We start from the raw sequence: 27719 nt of genomic DNA on the forward strand, positions 1-27719 counted from the left end.
CTCCGCCCCCCCAAAAAGACTGTGAACTCTTCAAATAGATGGCGACAGCTTGCAACTGTCGTTCACCACAACTCAGATAAAGGAGGCTTGTGAGTGTGTGAGCATGTGCTACTTAGTTCCCATACTAAGAGAAGCTGCACAAATGAACCCATGCCCAAAAAAGACATGCTGTAATACTCTAACCAACTTAATACCATAATCAAAAATATTCAATTAACAATAACAGATAGCCCTCTGTTCTGACAGTGGTCCCTTTGTTCGCCCGGTATTTGCCATGGTAATAATGAGGTCTTTCAGAAGGGGCATCATCAGTAATGTCCGTGTCAGAAACCTGGAGCTCATACATCCGCTCCCCAGCAGAGCGCTCGGCCTTTCTGGAGCTCCGCCATGGAATGCATAAACTGTGCCGTTACCAGGCAGCCAGCTAGTGACCACAGCCAACTGTAACCCTGGCACAGAGCTTTCCCCTGAAGGAGAACAACAAAAGCAATCACCTCAATAAAATGTGAATACAGTTTTCCCTGAATTAAGCAGTCATATAACTCACTTGAAAGTGAAAGGTATCAACGTTCAAAGTTCAAAGATACTCCTCAGAAACTACTGTTGTTATTCCTGGAAGGTTCTAGAGATCTAAACAAACCCATACATTATGCAAAACAACAACACTGTGTGTGAGCATTTTTATGTGGAGAGAATTTTAAACTTTGATATGATTTTCAAGGGATATGTGGCTCAAAAAGAACATTTTAGTTCTAAGATTAAGAACATTTCTCAAGAGGGCACCTGGGTGGCTCAGTTGGTTAAGCGACTGCCTTCGCCTCAGATCATGATCCTGGAGTCCCAGGATCGAGTCCCGCATCAGGCTCCCCGCTCAGCGGGGAGTCTGCTTCTGCCTCTGACCCTCTCTCCTCTCGTGTTCTCTCTCTCATTCTCTCTCTCTCTCAGATAAATAAATAAAATCTTTAAAAAAAAAAAAAAGAACATTTCTCAAGATCCACAAGGTTTCCATCTTTAATAGATACAAGAGGGAAGGGACTGGCTTCTACATATGCACTATCCGACGGCACGTTTTAGGATTAGCCCACCTTTTCGCAAATCAAGGAGAGCTTGCCATGAGTCCAATGGTCAGTTGGTCAATAAATGTTCATTAAGCACCTAACGTGGGCCAAGAACTAGTTGCCACCAGCCTACTAACATTAAGGAGAGGCAGAAAAATTATAAAAGCACGTCCTCTGCAGCCAGAAGGCCCCAGTTCAAATTCTAGCTCTGTCACTTTCTGGCTGTGACCTTGGACAGGTTACTTTAACTCTCCCTGCTTTAGTTTCCTCATCTACAAATGGGGATAATTATAGTATCTGTCACATGTGTTTATGGGAAATGAACAGTGTACAAAAAGCACTGGAACAGTGAGTAGCCTCAGTGAACTTTCAACACGATTATCAGTATCGTTAGCAAGGTTTGTCAGCTGGCTATATGTAGACCTCAGATCTCTGTGGACTATTCCTGAAGGAATATATCTTGCCTCCTTCACCTCACTACCTTCAGGTGGAGAGGATGAAGGAACATTCTATCAGGGTTTCCACCTTAAGTGGACTTAATAGAGAGGGCCAAGCACAGTTTCAGGCTTTCTGAGTCATATGCCACATAGTATTGCCTATTTAGAACCCTACAGTTGTCAAGACTGGCCTACAGTTGTTAAAACTCTGCTAGCCCAAGTCCTTGATAAACTTGGAAGATTTTCCATAAGTATTCCTAGAAGCCCTAAACTAAGCTCAAATTGTTCTCAGGAGGTCCCTGATGGGCCTAAGTAGTGCTGGTCTCACTCCAATTCTTGTTCTGCCTCATCTGTTGACTTAATGTGCATGCTATAAAGGAAAACCCCTGGACTGTTCTGTACTTGGGAATTACATTTAGTGAAGATAAATTAAGAAATATCAAAGAACACAATGATTTAAGAAGGGAACACTACACACAATCAGTCTATTTCCTTATTTGCCTTGCCCACTTAGCCTGAGAACATGATCTCAATGATCCCTTGCCTCCAAATCACCTCTCAAGCTTCTTCTTGGGCTTGAGCCAATCTCTCCCCCACCAATCCCAACTTTTGAGAAAAAATGCTTTCTCCAGAGGTTTGGCTCACATAGTACAATTCTGTTTTCTATTCTAATCCATGCAACAACCATGTAAAACCATTTCAAAGACATATCCATAGTGGGATGTAAAAGCATATTTTTTAAAAAGTAACCACTCTAATAATACCTCACAGCTCACATATATAATATTTATGCATGTATATTTTTAGTTAAAAAATATCCCTCATATGTTTCCAAACCTGTCTTTCTTTCAACAAAGCAGGAAAGAATATGCAATGGAAAAAAAAGACAGTCTCTTCAACAAATGGTGTTGGGAAAGTTGGACAGCCACATGCAGAAGAATGAAACTGGACTATTTTCTTACACCACCCACAAAAATAGAATGGAACCCATCCTTGAGCAGAGATTTTCACTTCAGTGACTTTTTACAGGCTATGAATACCCAGGATGCATAAACAAAGTTCTGAATTATGCTAGTGGATTATTTGATCAATCTTTTGAAGACGAGTGGGGAGGATCTCACATCTGTAATTATTGGTTTGATGACTCCATGCAGGTAGGAATATGTCTGTCTGTCTTACTGTATTCCCTGAAGCTAGCACAATGTCCAGCATACACTAAGCATTCAATATTCATGCAGTAAAAGCACAAACACATGAATTCCAGCTACTGACCTGATCGCTGATGAACATTAAATCTGGTAATTTTGAGTTTAGATTCTGATTTGGACTGGGACTTTAAGGATTGCTAGTTACAGAAAGGTTTTGGAGAGAACTTAAGCCTGAAGGTATTATAATTATGAAGAAATGGTGGCATCTTTGGAGACTAAGGCAAGCATACACCTCAGAGGCAGCCCCTGGGGATGGAAACATAGGAGGAAACCCAAGTCATCATTTCTTTGTGCTCGTCTGCTTGTTGTGCACCCATTTCATTTCTCTTTCTCCCTGCAGGTTGACTTTAGTTGACAGAGAGAATGAATGCACGAACTCTGGTCAAAATCCCAATGACGGTCACAGTCTCTTACCAGCATCCACACATGAAGATTGCCTAGCCCGCTTATTCATAAAGTCTGCAGCCAGAGCACAAGGTAGAATAGCCTTTGTAGCAATCATATCAAGGGTCAACACGTTAGGCTGAGCTACTCTGCAAATCACCAATAATGCGGGGTCTACGCGGCAACACTTACAGGAGAACCATACTCAAAAAGGAACTCCCCCCCCTTACCATAGAAAAGATATAGGAGACTCCCAGTTCAGAGACACTTGCTCCCACATAGCAGTAAATGCTGTCCCTCCACTCTTTCCAAGTGCTTGAACGTTATGTCTCTCACTTTGGATGGTGGAACCCATAATGCTAACTAGGCAGCTGCTGTTCAAGTTCAGCTTCTATCATTTGCCATCAGAATCTTCAGTGATCGGGGTGACCATATAATTTAGCTTCCAAATCAGGACATTTTGAGAGAAGACACTATTCATAATCATCCTGACACAATGGATATAAGCAGGGAATGTCTCAGGCAAAGTAAGACACATGTCATCTTATGAATAGTATACAAAATGGTGTTCTCTGCTTTGTCATCCACACGGAGGAACATGATTGTAGCTCACAACTTCCAGTACATATGTCCTCAGGTCCATATCCCCATGACAGAATCACCAATTCTCAGAAATTCAAAGAGACCAATTACTCATGACCAAGAAGGTGGGTTTACATTGTAAGAAAATAGATTCTGGGAGTTCTGAAGCCCTAACTCTTTGTTTGTTTGTTTGGAGGGAGGGAGGGAGGGAGGGAGGGAAATAGGAGGGGGAATGGTTGCAATTTCAGAAAAATGGAATCTTTGGGAAGCCATTATCCTATTTAAGTAAGTTTAATGGTGTAGAGGAGCCCTAGAGGCCAAAGAGTTCCCATGAAAATGACTATACAATTTAGTGAGTAAGCCTGCCATCGTTCCATGGATGCTTGCAGGAGACAAGAGATTCCTGTGTCAGAGACAGGACTTTCTTTTTCACAGCCAAAGCAGCCACTGATCACCATTATTAACCAGTAGCCTATGACACTATTCCAGCTCTGTCACCAACCAGCTGTATTGTCTGCAAAGTCATTTGGCTTTTCAAATATTTAGTTTCCTCACCTTTATTTTTGCACAATGCAGACTCAGCCCTAAAATAAATTTCAAAACCAGTATACTTAAACAATAGTGCTTGGGGGGCGCCCGGGTGGCTCAGTCATTAAGCGTCTGCCTTTGCGGTTCAGGTCATGATCCCAGGGTCCTGGGATTGAGCCCCACATCGGGCTCCCTGTTCCGCGGGAAGCCTGCTTCTCCCTCTCCCACTCCCCCTGCTTGTGTTCCCTCTCTCTCTGTGTCTCTCTCTGTCAAATAAATAAAATAAAAATCTTAAAAAAAAAAAAGACAATAGTGCTTGAGAAATGATTGTTCTTTTCTGAGTTCACAAGAGTGTAATCAATTACCCCATACTTTTAAAAGGTTACCATGTTACACAAGAAATTACAATACAGTTTAAGATCGTGAGAAAGGTATAGTAATCTGTAATTAAAATTATAAATATAAAACAAGAGACCTCTTTTGGTAGACACTGTTCAAATAATACAGGATGCAAGCTTAACCTTTTATAGAGATCCACTACTATGTTGACTTAGCAGCAAAGCAATGAAGTGTTACGTTGTGAACATGAGTTTGAAACAGGAACTCTCTTGGGTGAATGCCACTGAACCACACCAAATCCTTTATTTTACTAAAATCCCGTTCTCAGACAACTTTCCAACCAATTATACATATTTGTCCTTTACGCTTCATCAGTTTCTCAACTTGTAGATATAAATAAAATGTTTTGTTCAGTGACTCTGTTCAATTGTAGTCACTGTAATTATGACTATTTTTAAATGATCCTCGCTGTATTTTTCTATGCTGTAAAATAAATTAGAATTTTGTTTTTAGGAATCTTTTCTCTGTTCTTTGCAGCAACATAAGGTAATGTGATCCAATAGTTTCACTCCACTCTCACATGGACTTTTCATTCCAGCTTCTCTCACCTTCCTCTGGAGTGTTAATTACATGTGACATCTGATACTAATTGGACAGATGCAGTTCTATATAGCCCTAGTTCTTTCAGCATTATTATATTTACTGTGAATTATCTTTACAGACTTCCACAAAAATTTACTGATGATGATATTTTCCATCTTCCCCTTTATTTTCATGAGAACATCTTCCTGATCTTTTGAAAGGAATTTGTTTGTGTGCACATGTAGATGTGTTTATCATCTTTTTTAAAATCTTATTTAGGAATTCCTAAGCCTTGAAGTAATACAGACATTTTAAATTCCATGACAGGGTTTTAATTGAACAAAATGTCCCTTCAAACCCGGTAGCCATAATGGAGGTACCCCTTCCACGACAATCCTATAAAAGTATTTTAAAAGTAGGAGGTTCCTCTTTTCACCTCTGGCATCCATTTTTCAGTTCATAACTATGATGTTTTAACTCCAGGATCTGTTTATACCTGGTTTGGAATGCAGCTTAGAATCGTGTATTCATCAGTTCAGCTAAAGAAGTTACAGGTGCTAGTCAGTGCACTCCTAGAAAAGTGAAAAGAAAAAGAAATAGTTTAAAAATTGCCAGATTTTTTAATGAGAAAAGACAAATACGCTATGTCAAATAAGATCATTGCCCCATCCTGCTACGAAGTTTAATGCTTCAGAAACCAAGTTAAATAAATGTGGCCACCTGACGAACCTATATGGGACTTACTTATTTTTTCTTCTGAATATTGGTAAAAGCAGCAATAGGCCATCACCCAATTGATAAATACTCTATCCAGGAAAAGTGATGACCATATATCTATATATTTAGTCAAAAGGTAAAGTTAGTTTTTAAAATTTACTCAGGGTGGCTCAGTCAGTTAAGCATCTGACTCTTGATTTTGGCTCAGGTCATGATCTCAGGGTTGTGAGATCCAGGCCCATCACTGGGCTCCACTCTCAGCGGGAAGTCTGCTTGAGATTCTCTCCCTCTACCCCTCCCCACTGTGTTTCTCTCTCTATCTCTCTCAAATAATAAATAAATAAATCTTTAAAAAATTTAATCAAAAATTCAGCTCTGTAATCATTCATTCACTCATTCATTCTCTGTGTATGTCAGGCCCTGGAAAAGAGTTGTCTGGTATACAAGATCTCTGTCCTCATTGAGGAAATGACCTTCTAGTGGAGGAGTTGAGCAGTAAACAAGCAACAAAATAAATCAATGAATTTAATAAGTACAAAAGATAATGAGTGCAAGAAGAAAATAACCAGCTTGTACAGATAGAGAATAAAAATGATGCTGGTCAGATAGGATGGGCAAGAGAGGTCTCTCTATTAAACTGAGACCCAGATGATGAGAAGAAGCCCCTTTGGGAATAGCTGGATTTCTGCTGAAACAAGGAAAACAAGTGAATAATCAGAAAAGAGTTTATAGATACAAGTTTGCTGACCATGAGCAGGAGCTTTGGCAGCACAGGGACCAGGGAGATGGAGTCAGATTGGCAAGTATACTGAGCCCAGAATGGAGATAAGGTTATACTGGATACCTGGGGGGCTTGGCCTTCAGACCATAACTCAGATGAACCGGGAAGGGGGCATGATTGAAGGAATTATAATAAATTCTTAATTAAAAGTAAGCATTGTTCTAATATTGAAGTCTCAAATATTTTGCTAGGTGGTGTGGCGTCCTAAACCAGCTACTAGCTATTAAAGCACCATTACTCAAGCTGTGATGACATAAATTTCACATCAATACCTTCAACAAATTACAATAGTTTAAAAATGAAATTTGCTACATTTTGCATGACATATTCCTGACACTACCTAGTCCCTATACCTCTTGCTAGGCTGAACATTCAATGAGAGTAGAACTGGGTGCTGATTCCCTACCACTCCTGAAACTTTTACCATGGATCAATACACTGCCATAGAATCATTTCAGATAACAAAGTGTTGTTGCTAAGTAATTTTTTCCTTACTCTGCAACTATTTGACTCAGTTGATTACTGCCAGTGTTAACAGATCTTTTAATAGGTTAAACACCTTCATGAGTTAGCTTTGTTCTCTTTCAAGGCCTCAAGGTTCACCCCTGAAACTGCCAGTTTTCTCAAGAGACCATTTTGTTTTTTGTTTTTTGTTTTTAAATAAAAAAATAACTCAAAGCACAAGCCCTAAAATCATAGGTCAATTGTGTCACAGGGAACAGACATTCACTATACTCTTTTGCCACAGAGTAAAATACTTACTTTGTACTGAAGCAGAGACACAAAAAAGGTAAGTGAGATCATAAAGAAAAACTATGATGAAAAAGAGGAGTGAATACCTACCCTGGCAGTAAAGAACAAGGAGACTCCAAATTATCTTAAACATAAACCTTACTATATGACCACTAATATGACCCAGAAAGAACTGACTGGCCATTTACAGGTGAATGTGTTGGAACAGGGGGAGAGAGGCTCAAGCAACCGATTCATTTGACGTTTTCATCCCCTTTAAGAAAAAAAAAGAGTGAAAAGAATGGGTTTTTTTTAATCCTCATTTTCAACATAAACTGAAATCTGTTAGAAGCTGTAAAATCTAGTTGTCTGGAGGTTACCTGAGAATAAAGGAATTGGAGACACTAGCTCTCTATATATCAGAAGTAGTGGCCTGAGAGGCAGAGATTTACTTAGAGAACCTGATGGCATAGCAAGAAACTCTAGTAAATAACGTAGAAAAGGTAGAGATGAGAGAAAAGACCTTCAGAGAAATGAATTAGGTTCCTTTTTATTCCCTCCTAAAGAACTGAAGTCAGTTCCCAGACACAGAACCATAGCTTGAACCCTGGCAAACTGGAAACTCTGTCATAAGACAGTGAGTTCCTGATATTCCTTCTAAAGGAGATCTGTCCCGGGCGCCTGGGTGGCTCAGTCGTTAAGCGTCTGCCTTCGGCTCAGGTCATGATCCCAGGGTCCTGGGATCGAGTCCCGCATCAGGCTCCCTGCTCAGCAAGAGGCCTGCTTCTCCCTCTCCCACTCCCCTTGCTTGTGTTCCCTCTCTCGCTGTGTCTCTCTCTGTCAAATTAATAAATAAAATCTTTAAAAAAAATAAATAAATAAAGGAGATCTGTCCCAAAAGCATAATGACTTGGTCACCAGAAGCAGGAGTTCTGCTATGGGATTGGCTGTATTACTTCATATGAAAAGGTATTCAAATATTAATTGTCCCAAAAATCCAAAAGCTACTGACCTTGCATTGAGAACTTTCTATAATGACAACAAGAAGTGAGAGCAGAAAAGCACTCTGAATTTGGGGTAGAATAGATTCTATCGGCGTCAATGACAAGCTTGTTGTACTTGCATAGGACATGAGTGACAGGAGCTATTACAATTTCAGTCAGCATGGCTGGAAAATGAGATAAGTAGTAAATGTCTAGTTCTAGAGGTACTGACCTTCTGTTCCATGAAGGAGCAAAATATTGTGAATTACTATCTTGGCTAGGAAGAAAGAGCAAATCCAGGCCCACTGCACCTAAAGGATCTACAAGTTCACCACTTCACTACTACGAGAGTAATGGGAAAGAAGTACTTCTCCACATTATAGTTTATGCATCAAAAATCCAATCCAATTAAAGCTATCTTTCAAAGAAATAAGGGTCCCAAGGTGGTTGGTACTAAGAAGTCTAGGCTAAACCACAGATACAAAGTCATCTTTAGCTACAACATTTGGGCCACACATGGTTAAAGATGCTAAAAATCCTTAAGTCAGAGCAGAATGCATGGTGGTGCCATCAGCTTCTTGCTACATGTCCACACCACTGGAAGAAGTGATTTAACAGATTAATTCCCCTTCCATGGACCTCTGAGTTACAGTGATACAAAACACTGAGTTCCTAAAGATACAACACTGCTACATTCCAAAACAAGTAAGCGGTTCTCTTTAGCTATAGCAGCACTGTCCAATAGGTAGCCTCTAGCCACATGTAGCTATCGACCATTTGAAAGGTGGCCAGTGATGTGTTGTTAAGGTAAAATATATACTAAATTTAGAAGACTTACTATCAAAATATGTAAAATATTTTATTAATAATTCTTCATGTTTGCTACATGTTAAAATAATAATCTATTGGAAATAGTGGGTTAAATAAAATACATTCTTAAAATAATTTTACCTGTTTCTTTTTTAGTTTTCTAATGTGGTTACTAGAAAATTTTAAATTATGCACGTGCCTCACAATATATTTCTATTGGACAGTGCAGAGATACAGCTTTCATTTGATAAGAAAACAAACAGTAATGGAGAGATGAGTTTCCTCTTTCACAAAGTCTTAGCTAGATACTGAGTTTGGCCACAAAACATGTGTATCCCTAAGAAGCAGAAATATGGAATGCTATACTTTTCCAGGTGACTGAGAAACTTTAATTTTCTACAGAAATTAAATAAGAGAGCTATGAAATAAACTATTCATGTTGGAAACTACTAGAGCTTTTAAAAGAACAAGAGAAAAGGGGCTTAAAGAATCCTGAGACTAGACATCATTTGGATAGATGTACTAAAGATAATCAATATGAGGATTTTGTGAATTCAGAGGTAGAAACTAAAGTGAGACATACTCCAGAATGCATTTGTAATCTTGCTGTAGGCACACATCCACATAAATCAAGCCTAACAGTGAGGTTTTGCTGTAACAACGTGAGGGTTAGTTTGGTCCATGCCTATTGCAATCGCCTTCCTGTATTCCTTCCTAGAAAGTTAAAGAGTACATCTCCCAGGCTCTGTTAACAGCTTAGGTTCCAGGTGTGAGTTCTGGTTCTATCAGTCAGATGCACAAATAGGAGACCTGCATTCAGAAATGAGGATTCAGGAAAAGAGCAGAGCAGAGCAGAACAGTCATGTTGTGAGCCTGGTTCTCAAGCTGATAGCTGGAGGGCCAGAGCTTCCGTTGGACAGACAACTTTTCCATCGTGACCAGGGCATCAGCTCCTTGGCAACCCAATTTTACATGAAGATTTGGGAGTTGTTCCTAGAAGCTCAGTTTAATAACTGTCTCTTCAACTATAAAATGTATGTAAAAATGGTACCTATCTTCTGAGCTTGTCATGAGGAGTAATGAACTGATGCATAAAAAAGGATTAGCACAGTGATTGGCACCTAAGAAGCAATTAATAATTGTTAGCTATTATTCGAATTTTAATATTAGTTATTGGGATTTGAATTCAGGGTTGATCATGAATGAATCTGCATAGTAAGTCAGATTTTGGCCAGAGGTTAAACTGATGAAGTTTTCCACTCATGAAAAACCAAGAAAAATCCCTTAATCTGGAGTCACATGTTGAAGAAAAGTTAGAGAAGCATCTTCTTCCATCAATTCTTAAGAGCTGATGACTCTCTCAAGCAGGTAAGCATAAGAGAGCTAGACTCGAGGAACCTGCCACACAGCATTACATTCCAGGAAGCTAATTACCTGGGACTGTTCAGGAAAATGTATGCAGCTGGAGAGGCCATAAATAGAAATCTCTCATTCAAAATAATAACATAGAAAGCAAAATAAACAACAAATCCTTGGCTGCTTAGTTCTTTAACGGAGAATGTTAAATGAAGGCAGACGTATTGTGTATGTACACGTTTGTGTGTGTGTGTGTGTGTGTGTGTGTGTACACAAATGATTTACAAGTATATTCTTTTACATATCTGTGGTAGATTTAAATATAGCCCCCCAAATGTTATCCACAACCTAATCCTGGAACCTGTGAATGCTACCTTATACTATTACAAAAAGGAGGAGAATCTTTATAAAGTTAAAAATCATGAGATGCGGAAGTTATCCAGGATTATGCAGGTGGGCTCAATGTAAACACAACGGTCCTTATAAAAGAAAGGCAAGAGCATCAGAATCAGAGACAGAGATATGATAGAAGCAGAGACCAAGGTGATACGGAACCATGAGCCAAGGAATGCTGGCAGCTTTTAGAAACTGGAAAAAGCAAGAAAAATGGATTCTCCTCTACAGATCCCAGAAGGAATAAGGCAGGGCCAATGGGACCTTGATTTCAGCCCAGGGAAACCAATTTTGGACTTCTGGCCTCTAGAACCTTAAGAAAATAAATTTCTGTTGTTGTTGTTGTTGTTTTTAAAGATTTATTGATTTATTTTAGAGAGAGAGCACGTGTGTGAGCGGGGGAGGGGCAGAGGGAGAGGGAGAGAGAATCTTAAGCAGACTCCCCACTGAGCAGGCAGCCAGAGGCAGGGCTGCATCTCAGGACCATGAGATCATGACCTGAGCCAAAACCAAGAGCCAGAGGCTTAACTGACTGCACCACCAAGGCGCACTTAAATTTCTGTTGTTTTAAGCCACCAAGTTTTGGGTAATTTGTTACAGCATCCATAGGAAACTAATCCAATTTCTATCATGACATAGAAGCCTTCCTCACCCAGCTCAGACTCTGAAAGCACTCTCCTCATGCAGCTGGGTTCCAACATCCTATAGTGAATAGCCCCCACCCCAGAGAATGACCTTCTCAGCCTGGTCAGGTGCAGAGACCTCATGCTGGGCCACACTCTGTATCAATGTCCTTCTTACCCCACTGAGATTCCTACTCACCACCTCACACCAGGCTGCCTTTCTGTGCAGATGTTCTCCTTCCCCTCTTGTCCCCCTATGACCATTCCGATCCGCTTTTCCTGGGATACACCTTTCTCCCACAGTTTGCAACCAATAACCACCTGCTCTCTACCTATCAGAGAAGGCCAGACATTTGTTCTCTGAGAAATTGAACCAGTCCCCAAACTTGAACATACCAGGCCTGGGGGATTAAGGGAAAGTCTTCATATTCTCAGAAAAAGAAAAAGAGAATTCTGTAATAGACAACAAGAAATAGCTTTTAGAGATTAAAATAAAGCTGACTGAATTTTAAAATTCAGGGGAAAACGGTAACTACATGAAATGATGAATGTATTAATTAACCTGATTGTAGTAATCATTTCATAAAGTATACGTATATCATATGAACAAGTTGTATACTTCAAATTTATGTAATTTTGTCAATTATACCTCAGTAAAGCTTGAAGGAAAATAAAGAAAAAATGTTTAATAAATAAAAATTCAGTAGAAGAGTTGAAAATTAAAATTGAGGCTTTCTTCTACAAAATAAAGCAAAAACAAAACAAAACAAAACAAACAAAAAAAACAAAGGATATAAAATTAGAGAAAAAACATGAAGAAAAAGAAGATTATTCCTGACTATATAACATTGAGCAAATAGGAATTACAGAAATAAATATAGGGAAAATTATTAAAGGTATAATACAAAATTTATCGGATATGAATAGCACAGATCTCAACGTTGACTTTCAATCAATAAAAGCAAAAAACAAAACAAAACAAAAACAAAAAAATAAAACAACCCAACTCACATCAAGATTCATCACAGTAAAATTTCTAAACACCAGGGATGAAAAGAAGGCCCTAAAATCTTCCAGAGAAAGAAAGCTAGGTTGCATACAAAGGAATGGGAATTAACATAGAATCAAACTTGTCTATAATCTAGAATTCTATATCGAGCCAGGTTATTAATTAAAGGTGAGGAGGAAATAACAATCTTTTCAGATTGGAATGGCTGGGAAATGTGTTTCCCATGAACCCTTTTGTATCAGTCAGGAGAGACCAGAATTCCAGCAATGCCAAAAATCTCAATTGCTTAATAAAGCAAAGATTTCTCTCTTGGCATACTTGGAATTTATGTGAGTACAAGAGATTTTCCAGGTCAACCATCTTCCATGGCAATTTATCAACACAGTCTTAATTTGGGTCTTATGACCCTCTCTGTACAAGACATGATATCTTTCTCCATGGGGAAAGATAATGCTTTTTCCCAAACTGGCACATATCACTTCTACTCACAACCCACTGGCCAGAACTAGTTAATGACCACCATAGCTGTAAAGAGGCAGTGAAGTGTCACCCTCTCATCTGTCCAGGAAGGAAGGAAAGCAGATTATGGAGAAGTACTAGGTGTGTCTACCATATTTATTTTAGGAAGCCACTTGAGATGGCTTAAGCAAAACAAAGGAGTATCCAAGAAAAGGGAAAACATGAGATCCAGAAAACAAGGATTCCACACCATCAGGCCTGGAAAGCAATCAGTCCAGATTAAAGCAGGAGGATTCAGGGCTCTGGGAAAGAGGTCATAAAGGGAGGGGGAAAAATGGAATTGACAGCCTATGTGTGGGGATTTGGAAAAATAGATCACTGTCAGCAATGAAAAATACTCAAACAAGTTCTTAGAAAACAATGTAAATAAAAACGTGATAATTGGAAATAAAAGTTGTGTAGGAAAGAAAATTGAATTATAGTCACTACTTGGCTGAGCAGTAACATAATTTTTTTTTTTTTAAAGATTTTATTTATTTATTTGACAGAGAGATAGAAGAGCACAAGCAGAGGGAGTGGCAGAGGGAGAGGGAGAAGCAGGCTCTGCACTGAGCAGGGAACCCGATGCGGGACTCGATCCCAGGACCCTGAGATCATGACCTGAGCTGAAGGCAGACGCTTAACCATCTGAGCCACCCAGGCGCCCAATAACATAATTTATCTGGTCATGATAATGTAAACACTGACTATTGCTTGATACAAAAAATATTATATAACTACATTGGAGTAGGAATGAAAAGAAAAGAGATTTAAGAGAGTTAAATACTCATCAGCTTATATCATGAAGTCACTATTTAATGTCCGAAGTTAGTAAATCAAGGAATAACTACAGTATGTGTAATATACAACCACTCACATTGACCCTACTATCTCCTTTCTGAAGATATTGGCTGCCTCCTGGGCTAAGCCCCCCACTCCCATCTCTACCACTTTGCCAGGCTCCCCTGGCCAGAGTTAAGGTAAAATCCAACACCTGGATGGCCCACAAACCCCACATGCTGAGGGCCTATCCAAGCCAAGTCCACTCCTGAACTTCAATGGAATGCAGTACCACAGGGTAGGGAGTAAGACTTCTGGAGGGGCCACCAAAAGGCCAGATGGTATGACAGTGAAGGACAGAAGAGGTAGCTCCCCATGGAGTGAACTGTGACCAAAGAGAAAAAGGAGACAAGAGGAAACCATGCAGATAAATTTCCCTTCCTTTTCTCATCCACGCAGTATTGAGGGTGGTGTGACTCACCACAGCCCATGTGGAGGAGTCACACGTGGAGCTGACATGCGTGCTGAGTATCCACCATGTAACACGTCACATGGCAATGATTTGTAGCTCTCCTTCCTTCCCTTCACTTTAGCCTTACCTTCACCTCTCTGGGCTTATCCCCCCACCGCCCAATAAAGTATCAAAGTATTAATTCCTGAGTTAATCTGTTTTTGGAAAATCTAGGCTAAGACAGCATATTATTTTTAAATATAGAGATAAATACTTGAAGAAATGGCTTGCCTCTCTCTGGGAAGTGGGACTGCAGGATAGGGAGGGTGAGACAGGAGATTATTTCTAAGCCTTCCTTCTGACATTACTGATTTTTAAAGCTATCTCTGTTTTACTTTCATAAATAAAAATTAATGTTAAAATAGGTAATGACTACCATTTTATGGATTTAAAATTGTTCATATACCTTTCCTAAGTTTTCCTCATAAATCAGAGAAACAAGCTAATAATTATTTTAGTAGTATTTTAATAATGTTGTGACTTAAACCTCTGCATGCATACACACTTTATAGATTTGTCTAAAAAAATCCTTTTATGAGAAGTGAAGAAAGATGTCACCTTAAGATCAATACCTCCTTGTATCCTGCTTAAAGTGCTATATTCTTGAAATGACAGCAAGTGCTTTATGGCAGAATAGCAATAAGTCAATCTATAGACTCATCTTAATAAATTATAGAGGAAAGAGAAGCAGCTAAAAAAAGAAACCATTTTATTTTTACATTGACTGTCTTTTGACAAATGGAACTGGGGGTGGAATGAATGATTTAATTAAACCACTTAATGTTTTATTAAAGTCAATATGGCCTCATGTTCCTGTGCAACCATCAGCTTATCAATAAAACCTCATATTTGTTTTTGCCATCGAATTCTTATTTTTTATTAGATGTGTTGTGTTACAGAACCTCTAATTGTTTTCAGGAAATCATATATGCCCTGATATTCTAAAACCTTTCCATTAGGGGATCACAAAATTCTGCTGGAAAAAAAAAAAAAAATCAGGTCAGGTTCTGAAGGCATGATTTATTCAACTTGGTACTACTTGCCATGAGGAGCTCTATTTCTGCTCTATTCAGCAGAATATCTGTTCAGCTTTTACAGCAAAGGAGGGACTCAAGGTCACCAGTGCAAAACCCAGTTGAGATTGATGTATTCAGCAGGAAGCACTGAAAGACCAAAGATAATTTTCTCACTAGAACCTCTTAGTTCCTCCCCTTTCTTTAGAGTATGTCTTTTCTTGCCCCCAACTCCCCCATTCTGTATCCACCATAAATTACTGAAAGTAAATGGCCAGTTGAAGGAAGGAGAAAGCAGATAAGGAGAGGCCTCCAAGATAATTTCCAAACAAGAACCTATTTCCATCTGAAGCATTGAGATTAGATGGGAGGAGTCCTAGCAGAGAGAGGAAGAGCATGGAGATACGAATCCAAAGAATAAAACGTGACCCAACATGTATGCATTCCCTGCCACCCTGGATGTGGCTCCCTTACACGACCTTCACTTAGAACACCTGGGACAGTGTGAGGCTATAGACCAGTAGTCATCAGTTGCAGTCATCAGTCTTCATGCCCACACTCTCCTATTATTATTTTTGCTTTGGTCTCTGTATCGCTAGAGGGGAACTTTCCAGACAAAAACTGCCTCTTAGCCTGAAAGGAGTGTCTGTCCTTGCAATGCTAAAGTCTGTGCTCACAGGTCAAAGCTTCTGTGGGTGGGTCATGTTCCCACACTCTCTTAGATCGAGTGTCTTCTCTAGCACCTCATTTCACAGAAAACACAGACACACAGAAGAACATTTTAATCAAATTATGACACACATGCTTCCGGTTGACCTGTTGTGACAGATTCATTTTCTCAACATTTTAGCCTAATGGATCTTATGACACTTTTTAAAATTTTTAAAATTCACAGGTTTCACATGATTTGGCTTACAAGGTATTGACCAACTGGCTTGACTGACTTTTAACGTAATTGACTTGCTTCATAATACATATAAGCTTTCAACTGTCTCTGGTTACTCTCTTTGCTTATATTTTCTCTCCTTTTTCTTCTATACCATTTGCCCCTTATGTGATTTATTTTCTCACTTTTAAGCCTCTGTCCGAAGTGTTTTCATCTCCTTATTTTTACCTTGATCATGGAATATGGAATATGAATTAGATTCTTTTTTCTCATTCTTTTCCTCACCTACTTGTTTCTAAGGAATACCTGGCAGGGAAACAGGAGATTGGTGCTAACACTGGCATTTTAAAAACACTGAACAATGATATAGATACACAGATGGATATAGATACAGATACACAGATATGGATCTTCAGTAACTGATCTTTTGTCGCTAAAACACAGAAAAAACAACACATATATTCCCAACATCAACTCCCAGAATTAATAACTTTTGATACTGAATTAACTGTTCCAATATTTTCCCTGTGAGGATAATTTAAAATAAAACTGTGCAGGCAATTTATGCTTGCATTCTTTTAAGGAAAGAAGGAAGGGAGAGAGGGAGGGAGGGATGGAGGGAGGGAGGGAGGGAAAGGGAAGGACTAAAGTTCTCTTTGACAACCACCAACCTCATTTCTCATTTCTCTTTATTCTCTGCCCTACAGGCAACTCCCCCACACCAGGCAACCAGTAGCACAATATACATAATTTTTTTCAAATTTTTCATACTTATCCAGAAATAACACACCATACATATCCTTCTGCCACTTGCTTTTTAACTCAACATTAAATTTCTGCGCTAGATTCCCTGATGATTTATATAGATCTAGGGCACTGTCATTCATATCTTTGTCAAAAGGCCCCTCACTACTTGCTAAGATAGCACTATTTGCTAAGTATATAGGGACAAGCTTACCTCCTTTATCCAAATGAAAACCCCTCTTTTATATATTCACATCACTGAAAAATGGAGGTTACTTTAGCAAATCCATAGTAGGACAACTTTACAATAAAGGCCAGATTTAAAACCAAAATGAAAAGCTTTCCTTTGGAAAGTTTAAATAATTTTATACTTAAAAAAACAAAAGCATTTCGCCAGCTGGCTAAATTAAGGCACTACAAAAGTTCAATCCAAGAATACTCCTTGGCTTTAAATCGGTTGCCTTTTCTTATAGTTGGAAATAGGATACATTTTTTTTTCCCAAAAACTCTTGCCAATGTATACTTTCTTCTAAAAGAGTTAAATAAATGTCAATAGGCAAGCCAGCTCCCTTAATAATATTTCCTTCACTCAGATGATCTATTTTGGTTGAAGTTTGGCATACAGAGATGCTCTCATTCTTCCTTACACATTTCCAGAAAATATGTAAATAAGGCTCATATCCTTCTAAAGCCTTTTGCTCCAACGATGTTCAATAGAAAACATTCTTTCTCCCCACTGCCCTGAAGACTCACTGTCTATTTTGATGTTCTCAGAAAAGGGAAGATGTTTTTACAAAGTTCTTCCTTTTCATCCTATGCCCTTACCCTACTAGTGATTGCTTTAGGAACTGTTTCAGATAGTATTTACCTAGTTTTACATTTATTTTGCTTCTTTAATCTCCCCTCTGGGCCCCACTGGTCCTTAACCTTTAGAATTGTAATGAAAGCTCCCAGGAAAAGCACACATATGCACAATGACTACAACATTATACATAGGTGTATCAGAAAGATGGTAGATCTCTCAATATTTGCCTGGACCCCAGGTTCAGGTCCCTGAATCATGCCCAGCCTTTGCCAATCAAGACTCCCCCCTCTGCTGCTGTTTCTAAGATACCTCACCTGGAACACTGGCACTGACCCTTCTCTCTTTCCTCCCACTTTCCCAAGCCCTTGCATCTTGGTCACAAAACAAGCTATTTCTGCCTAAAATTTCAGGCAAAGTCGCTTGGTGGTATCATTTTAGGAACCATAAAACCTGTCCTGTACAGCCTAATGGGGATAATGCTGCCTTATCTATTGATAGGATAAAAATTGACATTTGCTGATGAGAAAAAGAAGCACAGGGAATGAAACAGCAAATCCACCAAATATTGAAAAGTATGCCATTTCTGTACAGTTAAACACCTTGGTTGATCCATTCTCTCCCCTCCAAATGTTTCCTGCCCTTTTGCTATCCATTCTTTAATTCAAAATACTTCTCTCTAGCCTTTCTACAACATGAACTTGTGTGACCTGAAGGTTATGGCCTGCAGGTGTTAAAAGAAGAATTGCTGGTCATGCAAGCTGCCAAAAACCAACTCACTCCAGATACTCTGGAGAATTCAGTGCTAAAAACAAGGAAATGTGACCTTTCTGTTTTGGGATATCACTTATTCTATGTATTTTTTTCCCAGTTCTACCAGGAATTGGTGAAAGCAGGTGACAACTAAGGTAATACCTGTATGACTCCCCTTAAGCCCTTCAATGACTCACCTTTGTTTCTACCATCTGTACAAGAAGAATAAAATATAGTGATTCCTTAATTATCTCTATGTATGTTATTTTCCTGAAAAATTAGTATTTAAGTTGATTTCCCTTCAACATGCTTCCAAAGGAAATTCCTGTCACCAATTGACTCATTGAGAGAACACAAACTTATTTTAACATCAGCCTAAGAAAAACACACTGTAGAAGATACGTATGTTGTCTAGGATTACCGAATGTGTTCTCAAGTCAAAGGTATGTCACTTAGGACTTAGAAATTTATTCTGGATGATTTGCATATGTTACTCTCTATCTGGATAGGTAATTGGGATCTTATTGCCCATTCTCAGAATTTCTATAATGACTGCTTTTAGTGTCAAAATGAAAAGAGATGTATGTATATAGGGTCTGCTCCATGTCATCCCACCACTGTGTCAGAGTAAGTTGTGGTAAGTCTTTGATGGTCTGGATGATGCAGCCTCACACTAGCATTATAATACCGAACCCAACCTCCTCAACCAAACTCATCCCCTTTCAAACACATTATCTCATGCAACCTACTACCCTCTTCCACTCCCTATATCTGCCAGCAGATCTGGTCAGGTATTCCTAAACACTTTAATTGAAGTCCACATCTTTCTTATTCTTACTGTCATTGCCCTCGTCCATGCTGTCATGCTTTTGTTCTCTATTAGAGTAGCACCCTTTCACTGTCTTCCTAGCCCTATCTATTCTCTACCTGACTGCTAAGAAATCTTCCTAAAATGTCACTTTCATTATGTCAGGAATTTCTGAAATCTCTTCTCTCCAGGAGTGGTAGGCAGCATAATGTCTCCCAAAGTTGTCCACACCAGATATCTGTGACATGTCATATGTGACAAGAAGACTTTGCACACGTAATTAAGTCTACAGATCTGAAAATAGGGAGATTATCCTGGATTGTCCTGGTAGGCTCAATCTAATCAGATGAGCTCTTAAAAACAGAGGACTTTCTCAGGCTGGAGACAGAAGAAATGCAGAAGAGAAAGAGATTCAAAACATGAGAAGGACTTGATTCACCATTCCTGGCTCAGAAAGAAAAGCAAGATGATAAGGAATGCAGGTGGCCCAAAGGAGCTCCGAGAGGCCACCAGCTGACAGCCAGCAAGGGAAGAGACCTCAGACCTATGTCCACAAGAAAATGAGTTCTGCCAACAACTTGAATGAGTTTAGGAACAGATTCTCCCCCAAAGCTTCCACCAAGCTAACAACTTGATTTCAGAGGAAGCAGACTTCTGACCTAGAGAACTGTAAGATATTAAGTTTTTGCTGTTTTAAGCCACCAAGTGTGTGATCATTTATGACAGCAACAGAAGGCTACTGAACTAGCTGATAAATGCAAACTCTTCCTACTCTTCAAGACACATCAAAGTCTAGGCCTACTTCACTAATCCCAACTAATTTCCCTCAGCTCACAAACATCGCCTTTTCATATGTGCCAGGCCAAGCTCAACTTTGTACACAGAGCTTACATTCTTTGGTGAAGAAAATAAAAATCAATAGAGAAATGACTAAATAGTATAAATTCAGGAAGTGTGTGGTAGACACAGAGCTGTGCTGTCCCAATCATCCTCGAAAAAGGACTGTCCATCCATGGGGAAGGGAGTCAGTGGGCATCTCCAGCTGTCATCTCTTTCAGGACCCACTTGAGCTACAGAGAGCCACCTTTCTCAAAACCACACCCTTTCCAAGGAAGTCTGTATCTGGTAACTATGTGGGGAAGGGGAGAGAGAAGCCCAGCCATTTTGGCTCAATTTGGGTCACTCTCACTCACCCCAGAGCTCCCAATATGCCTGGCCGAGGCTTTATCAGGCCTACATTGCAGGTCAAATTCTTCCTGTGCCCAATCCTGCTCCCTCTTTCCTTTCATTGATTAATTTTTAATAAACAACTTTGACCCCAAACTCTACCTCAGCATCTGCTTCTGAAGAATTCACCCTGTGACAGAGTAATAAGTACTAATAAGAAAATTAAGGCAGGTTAAAGAAATAATGTCTGGGATAGCAACCCAAAGAAATAGAACAGCATAAAAAATGTCATGCTACAAAGACTCAAAAAAGTCACACAAAAATATAACAATTTTAAAAATTATGGTTAAGTTTATGTGAAAGTAATGTATATCCCAAAATGCAAGAAATAAAGGTGAAACTGAAAACCAAGATAGTAAGAATGTAAGCTGACATGGGATGAGGCATGGGAAGTAGTTGGATTAGGAATTAGGACTTGATGGCTAGGGGCTTTGATTTTAATGCACACACGGGGGCAAGAGAAAAGAACTTAGGCCCATGTGAAGCAGAATTTAAAGCTGAGACCTTGCATAAACCTGGGAACCTAAAAGAGCCGCATCCTCAGTAGAAGTGGGACTGGAAAAACAACCCATCTGCCAATGAAAACTACAAAGAAGCCTGTTCTGACATGGTCCTGCCATAAGTAGGAGGAAGAAATAATCCCCTAAGAAGCCAAATGCCCAACATTGTACCACATATGACTTTGGAGCTCCACTTGGGTGGTATAAGAATTTTCAAAATGATAATTCAGGTAAGTATGTCATGAGCCAAAATATCTCTGAAGAATCAGGCAGTAGCAAATCGGTTGCCCTAGATTCTCTCAAGAAAGATCAATGCCAACAGAAGATGAGCTCACAAGTTATGACACATATTAGGGAACTATCCAGGATGAGTGTGAGGCAGACAGAATAGATTATAAAATAAGCATAATTAAAATAAAGCAAGAGATTTAAAAAAGGTATAGAAACTATAAGAAAATACTAAGATACTGAAAAAAAGGAAACTTGACAGATTTGAAAAAAAAACACAAATAGAACACCTAAAAATGAAAATTTTAATTATTGACAGTAAAAATTCAATGGCTAGGTTAACCAGCAGGTCAAACTGAACTGAAGAGAGAATTAGCAAAGTAGGAAATGGATCTGGGAACATTTGTTCAATGCTCCCATGAAGGAGTGCCACTCAGAATGCCCTTCGAGATACTCTGTTGAAGAGAGCATAGTTGATCAATAGCCCCAGGTATTGAACCTCTGGGTGCACCACTTTGTTCATTCTGAGGCCTAGTCTCAAGGGTACGACATCTAAGACATTCTTGCTCAACATGAAATTCTTCTAGTGGGCAACTTTTTTTCAGGAATTCCCCATCAAAACCTCCCCAGAACTACATTCAAGTCTAAGGTTCTTCCTACTGAATCCACGTTTCCTTCTCTCCTTAAATGGCTGTCAGCTGTGCATGATGTTCTGAAGACTTGCCCTGTCTATTCTTGCTTTATCCCTCTTTATCTTCCATTTCTTTCACTTAATTTCATGCATATCTAAACCTGCCTTGACTTTTGCTTCCCAGAAAAGCCAAACTCACACAAAAATAGAACTAAGATAACCAAGCAACATTAGCATTGAATATAGGAGGGAGTAATTAACATTAGGACATTGAATAGCCCTTTTATTGTATAAAGGCAAAGAGTTTGCCAGATAGTTTGGTTAGACTTACATTTTGTTAAGAATGCATGTTTAAGGGGCGCCTGGGTGGCTCAGTCGTTAAGCGCCTGCCTTCGGCTCAGGTCATGATCCCAGGGTCCTGGAATCGAGCCCCGCATCAGGCTCCCTGCTTTGCGGGGAGCCTTCTTCTCCCTCTCCCTTTGGAGCTCCCCCTGCTTGTGTTCCCTCTCTCGCTGTGTCTCTCTGTCAAATGAATAAATAAAATCTTTAAAAAAAAAAAGAATGCATGTTTAAAAAGTAGGGACAGGGGCGCCTGGGTGGTTCAGTTGTTGAGCGTCTGCCTTCGGCTCGGGTCATGATCCCAGGGTTTTGGGATCGAGTCCCACATAGGGCTCTCTACTCAGCGGGAAGCCTGCTTCTCCTTCTCCCACTCCCCCTGCTTGTGTTCCCTCTCTCTCACTGTGTCTCTCTCTGTCAAATAAATAAATAAAATCTTTAAAAAAAAAATAAAAGGTAGGAACAAACTCTTAAAATAGAGTGCATTTTTGCAAATGCTGAAGAGAGGAGTAAAGAGAACTTTATTAATCTAATAGAAGTATAAAAGAAGAAAATGCAAAGCAAGAAAAAAGTGAGATAACTAAAAAGCAAAATTTATGATGGCAGAACAATCCAAGCAAAGTATCATGATAAAACTGCCAATGAAATGGAAACTATTATATAAGCTTATTTAAAATCAAGTTATATATGATAATAAGAGAAACACCTAACCTTAAGTTCCTCCAAAATAGAAACTAAAGTTATGTAGAAAGATTTTCTAAGAATAGACTACATAAAAGTGATGTTGCATTTTTAATATCAGAAAAAGAATTTTGAAGTTTTTTTTCAAAGAAGTGTTACAGGGAAAAGGAAAAGCATTTCATAATGATAGATGACATTTGCTGGAAATATAATAATCCTGAACCTCTAAGCACCTAACAACATAGCTTGAAAATTCATAAACAAAAATATGAGGAAAACATTTGCAAGAGAAATGAAAAAATACAAAACTATAATGAGAGAATTTCATATACCTCCCTCAGGAACATAGAAATCAAGTGAATAAAAATTATTGAGAATATAGAAGATTTGAATATCACAATTAACAAGAGTAATCTAAAATATATATATAAAATCCAGCACTGTTAGAGAATTTATAAACATACATGGAACATTTATAAAAATTGACCAAATTAAATACAACTGAGCAAAACTCAGCAAACACCAGAGCAATGACATAATACAGACCTCATTCTCTGATCATGAAATAAAACTAGATATCAGCAACAAAATAACCCCCAAATCCTGCACATTTGAAAATCTTAAAACACATGTTAAATAATCTGTGGCTCAAAAAACTGAATCATAATGGAATTTTGAAAATAATTTAGAATTGAACAGCAATTTCTAAAAAACATAATATTTCAGAACTAGTAGAATACAGCTGATGTCATTTGAGAGGAATCCACAAGCAACCTTAAATTCAAGTATTAAAGGAAAATTGAAAAATAATGAGTTAAGTATCCAATTCAAAAAGGCAGTGTAAAATATAAAAGGCAAATCCCAAAAAAGTAAGAGTAAAAAAATAAAAGAGAGTGGATGGGTAGGATGGAAGTGGTTTTTTATTTTACACAGGATGGTAACAATGGCCAAAGAAGAGGTCATTTGAAGAGAAATATGCAAAAAGGAGAAATTTCAGATGTTAATAAAATATTTGTTGCATAACCATATGCACATTTTGCATCCTGCCCTACCATGGAAGGAGACAGAAAATTGGCTTACCAGTCTGCAGTTCATAGCAGGTATATATATATAGAATGGAAAAATCACGCATGTCTTGGCTCATGAATCCTCCCTCAGGGATAAAGCCATAGAAGCAGCAGGTGCTATGAGAATAGATCCCATGAGGAGAGAGGATGATGACAGACCGTGCAAAGGGAATTCGTACTCCAGAAATTAGAGATTTTCTCATTTCTGTCACCCAGTTGCCCAGTGAGAGCCAGCGTCTACACCTTGTGTCCCAGCCTACACAACACTGTACCTCTTATGGGAAGAGTTTCACCCTGACCTCCTACCAGCAAGTGGGACTGCCTCTCCTGCTTGCAATACCCCAGGACTTCGGTACCACTCAGAGGCTTGCACTCCCAATCCTAAAGTAACTTTTGCTTGTCCCCTTTGCTCTTCACACCCTGTTGAAAACCCTATCCAGAGTAAGCTGGTTACTCATGTTCTCCCATCACGGTCACATCATTGTCACTGATGCAGGCCATCCATTATCACCCAGACGTTCACCCACAACTATTCTGTAGCTCCACTAATTGGATTCAATTTTCTACACCTGCCAACCTTCAGAAACCCCACCAAGGAACTCCCTATTACATCATCCGACTTTACTTCTCTCCACAGCACCTACCTGGTCATTTTCTTGATTTTTTTTTTTTTTAGTTGTTTCTTTCACGTCTTCCCCCAGAAGAATATAATCTCCACGAAAGCATGGCTCTTCTCTGTCTTGTTCCCTACCTCATCAGCTGGCAGTAGGGACTGGCACATTGTGGGGACTCAGTATTTTTAAAAAGGTAAATGAATTTCTCCATATTTACCCAGGGAATCTTCTCTCCATATGAAGACAAGAGGGATGATCGCTAGCTCTAATGTCCATTCTTTAGCATAATCCTGCCATTTCAGAGTTTGTAAGTGAAATAATGTTGTGCAACCCCCTCATGTCCGTCTTTCTCAGCCACATGAGAATTATGCTCCTGCTATGCTGGCCCCAGGCCCAGATTCAAAGGACTGTACTGCATTGATTTTAGCTGGGGCAAGATGCCAGCCAAGGACCATTTGGGAAGAATTTCCCACAGTAGGCAGAAAGTGACACCTCGGATGCAAGTTTAATCTGCTCTCAGCAGCAAGTGATGCTAAACAGCCTCCATTTGAGACTGTGTTGTGGGAGAGCACACCTGAGCATTCTGGAACATGACATCAGCAGCCAAAATTGTTTCTTGTTTAAACCCCAACCCAGGAAAACCTAGGAAATCCACTCACACAGCAAGAAACCTATTGAACCTTGTTAATCGCAAACAGCTTGCAGCCCCTAATTAATCCTTGCCTCCTTGAAGGGTTTTCTCTTTGGCATTTACTTACTTCACAGTTGCCTGAAAGTTCAACAATCGGCAATACTCAAGTCAGCTTACTCACATTATTGTTGGTTTTTCAGCAAAGGTGTGTGTAGAGCCACAAAATAAAATGGCACTTCAGAGAAGATGGCCATAGGATGGAAATGCTGTCTTAATCAACCAATAATTTTTCTACCATTTAAATATTCATATTGTGGCAGAAAACTAATTCTGACATGTACCAAGTAGTTTGGTAGAAATGGCTGAAGATTAAATTTTAACAGGTAAAACTGTTAGAATCCTGACCAATTCAGCTAACTTTTATTGAGCACCATAAAGCCAGTCAGAATTAAGTCTAATTGGCTACCCTCCAGGCTTTCCCAACCACCTTCAATTTTGCTTCTCTTAGAAAGAAGAATCTACCAAGACTAAGTGTCCATGCTTGTCATTCTTATAGAATTTTTTATGGACTCCTGCTAATTTTTATGAACTCTTGTTTCCTCAACAAAATATAAACTCCCTAAAGATAAGGATCATGCCTCACTTTCCTATTACATTCCTAGGGCTTACCTCATGAGCTGGGATAGAATGAGCGCTAAATAAGTGTGTTTTGTCCAAGAGATGGATGGACATTTCTTTGGAGATGGATAGATGGACAAAAAGAGTGATGAATGAACCAGAGGAAGCATTACTGCTGACTCCTTATGTACCCTGCATCACAGTCCCCCTTGATTTTAGGACGGCTGCAGGGGACAGTACATAAAAGACTAAGCCCTCTACCGCATTCCACGTCCACCATCATCTGCACGTCTTTCTGCTGTCACTCAGGGCCTTCTCTGACACTGCAGGTGCTCACTGGGCCCAAGCCAAGGCACAGTCTGGAAGAACAGGGGAGTTAACACCCTGGGGAAGTCCTCCGCCAATGAGGTGTGAGAGTCAGTGGATGGATGCCCTCCCCTCCTACCCTCAGGCAGACAAGTCTCAGAAGCATTCTGCACATGTCTCATCAAGTCTCAGCAGAATCAAGCCCCTACATGTTGCCTACAACAATGCCCTCAATCTTTAGGCCAGCTCTCACTCCTCTCACTCCACTGTTTCCTGAGATTATCTCCCAAATAAACTGCCTGCATCCAAGTCCTGGTCTCAGGCTTTACTTTCATGGAAACCCAAAGAAGTGTCATAAGGAATCTAATGTCTGACTCTCAACCTGAGAAAGATGTCCAAGGACATAAATGATCTAAAATGTGACAGCCTCAAAGAACAGGGGTGAGAAAATATATCACATATGGTCCACCATTCACAAAATAATGAAAGAGAAAGCACTAAACACAGTCCCTAGATCCTGGCAAAGGCCTGGTAAATTGTCCTTCCCCTCTTTCCTAGTTACTGCCCAGCCTTTCTGCTTTGCTTCCTCCATAAGCTGTGGGGGATCCCTGTCAAAGACATCAGCCTCCCAAACACTCCCACCACCTTCTGTGCGAAGGTCTCAGAAGGTTTCTTACTCTAAAAACGAAGGCCCTTGGTGAATAACTACATTTACACAGAGACCAAGAGAAGTAGTGACCAACAAAAGAAGTTTAACAGCTGATATTTATTGTAAAAAATACAAGTGATACTCAAGCATTGGTATTTAGATCTTCTACTTTTACAGAGAGTACTGCTTGATTAATAGTATTCAATGACTAAATAAATAAAATCATGAACCCATCTTACAAGTACCAGAGGATAGTCTGGGCCGTCAGCCACCCCAGTCTATATAAAGCTTGGCTGCTTGATCCGTAAAGTTAAAAGTAGTTGTAGTTCCCAGGATAAGGACATATAGACAAGACTTACACATCTGATTCTGAAAAATTAATGTAGACATTGCAACTTCTCCTGGATTGCATTTCCATTTTACTGATTTTACCCAATGAAGTGAGCTATCTTAGGTTTTCAGGCACTGTGGGTAACCAGATGAAGAGGTTTGGGGGACAGAGGGACCTCAAATCAAATCATACAGGTATTCCATCCAAAGGCAAGACCTTACTTTATTCCCCGATGAACATTATTGCCCCTTTGAAATGCTGATACTACCTTTCATAAAGTATGGAAAATACTATAATTTGACTGTCTCTTCAGCACAGAGTTTTAAAAACCCTTATTTAAACATCCAAGCTTAAAGAGAGCAAATATCACAGATCCTGCAAACATATCGTGTCTTAGGAAAGAAATCACAGCACGTGCACAGCTCTGATACCACATTTGCAATTCTCAACTACTTTTTCAAACACCTTGTTTCTGCAAAGAGAAAAATCGTTCCAAGTCTAGGAATTAGTGGTGAGTGAAATTGGCAACATTGGAATTCTTCACATGTCTAATCTTAACACTATGTTTTAAACAAATTAAACT

At 39.3% G+C, this 27719-nt stretch overlaps 1 protein-coding gene across 3 annotated transcripts in view; it reads right to left on the reverse strand.

Annotated features, from left to right (window-relative positions):
* Positions 1-27719, reverse strand: part of MACIR (macrophage immunometabolism regulator) — a 169067-nt gene that overhangs the window by 21046 nt on the left and 120302 nt on the right. For all 3 annotated transcript variants that reach the window (XR_013445659.1, XR_013445658.1, XR_013445657.1), the window contains exon 3: positions 5615-5690. The gene's annotated coding sequence lies outside the window, so the exon portion shown is untranslated. The remainder of the gene's footprint in view (positions 1-5614; positions 5691-27719) is intronic.

Source organism: Halichoerus grypus, chromosome 2 (assembly GCF_964656455.1).
Source record: "Halichoerus grypus chromosome 2, mHalGry1.hap1.1, whole genome shotgun sequence".
NCBI lineage: Eukaryota > Metazoa > Chordata > Mammalia > Carnivora > Phocidae > Halichoerus > Halichoerus grypus.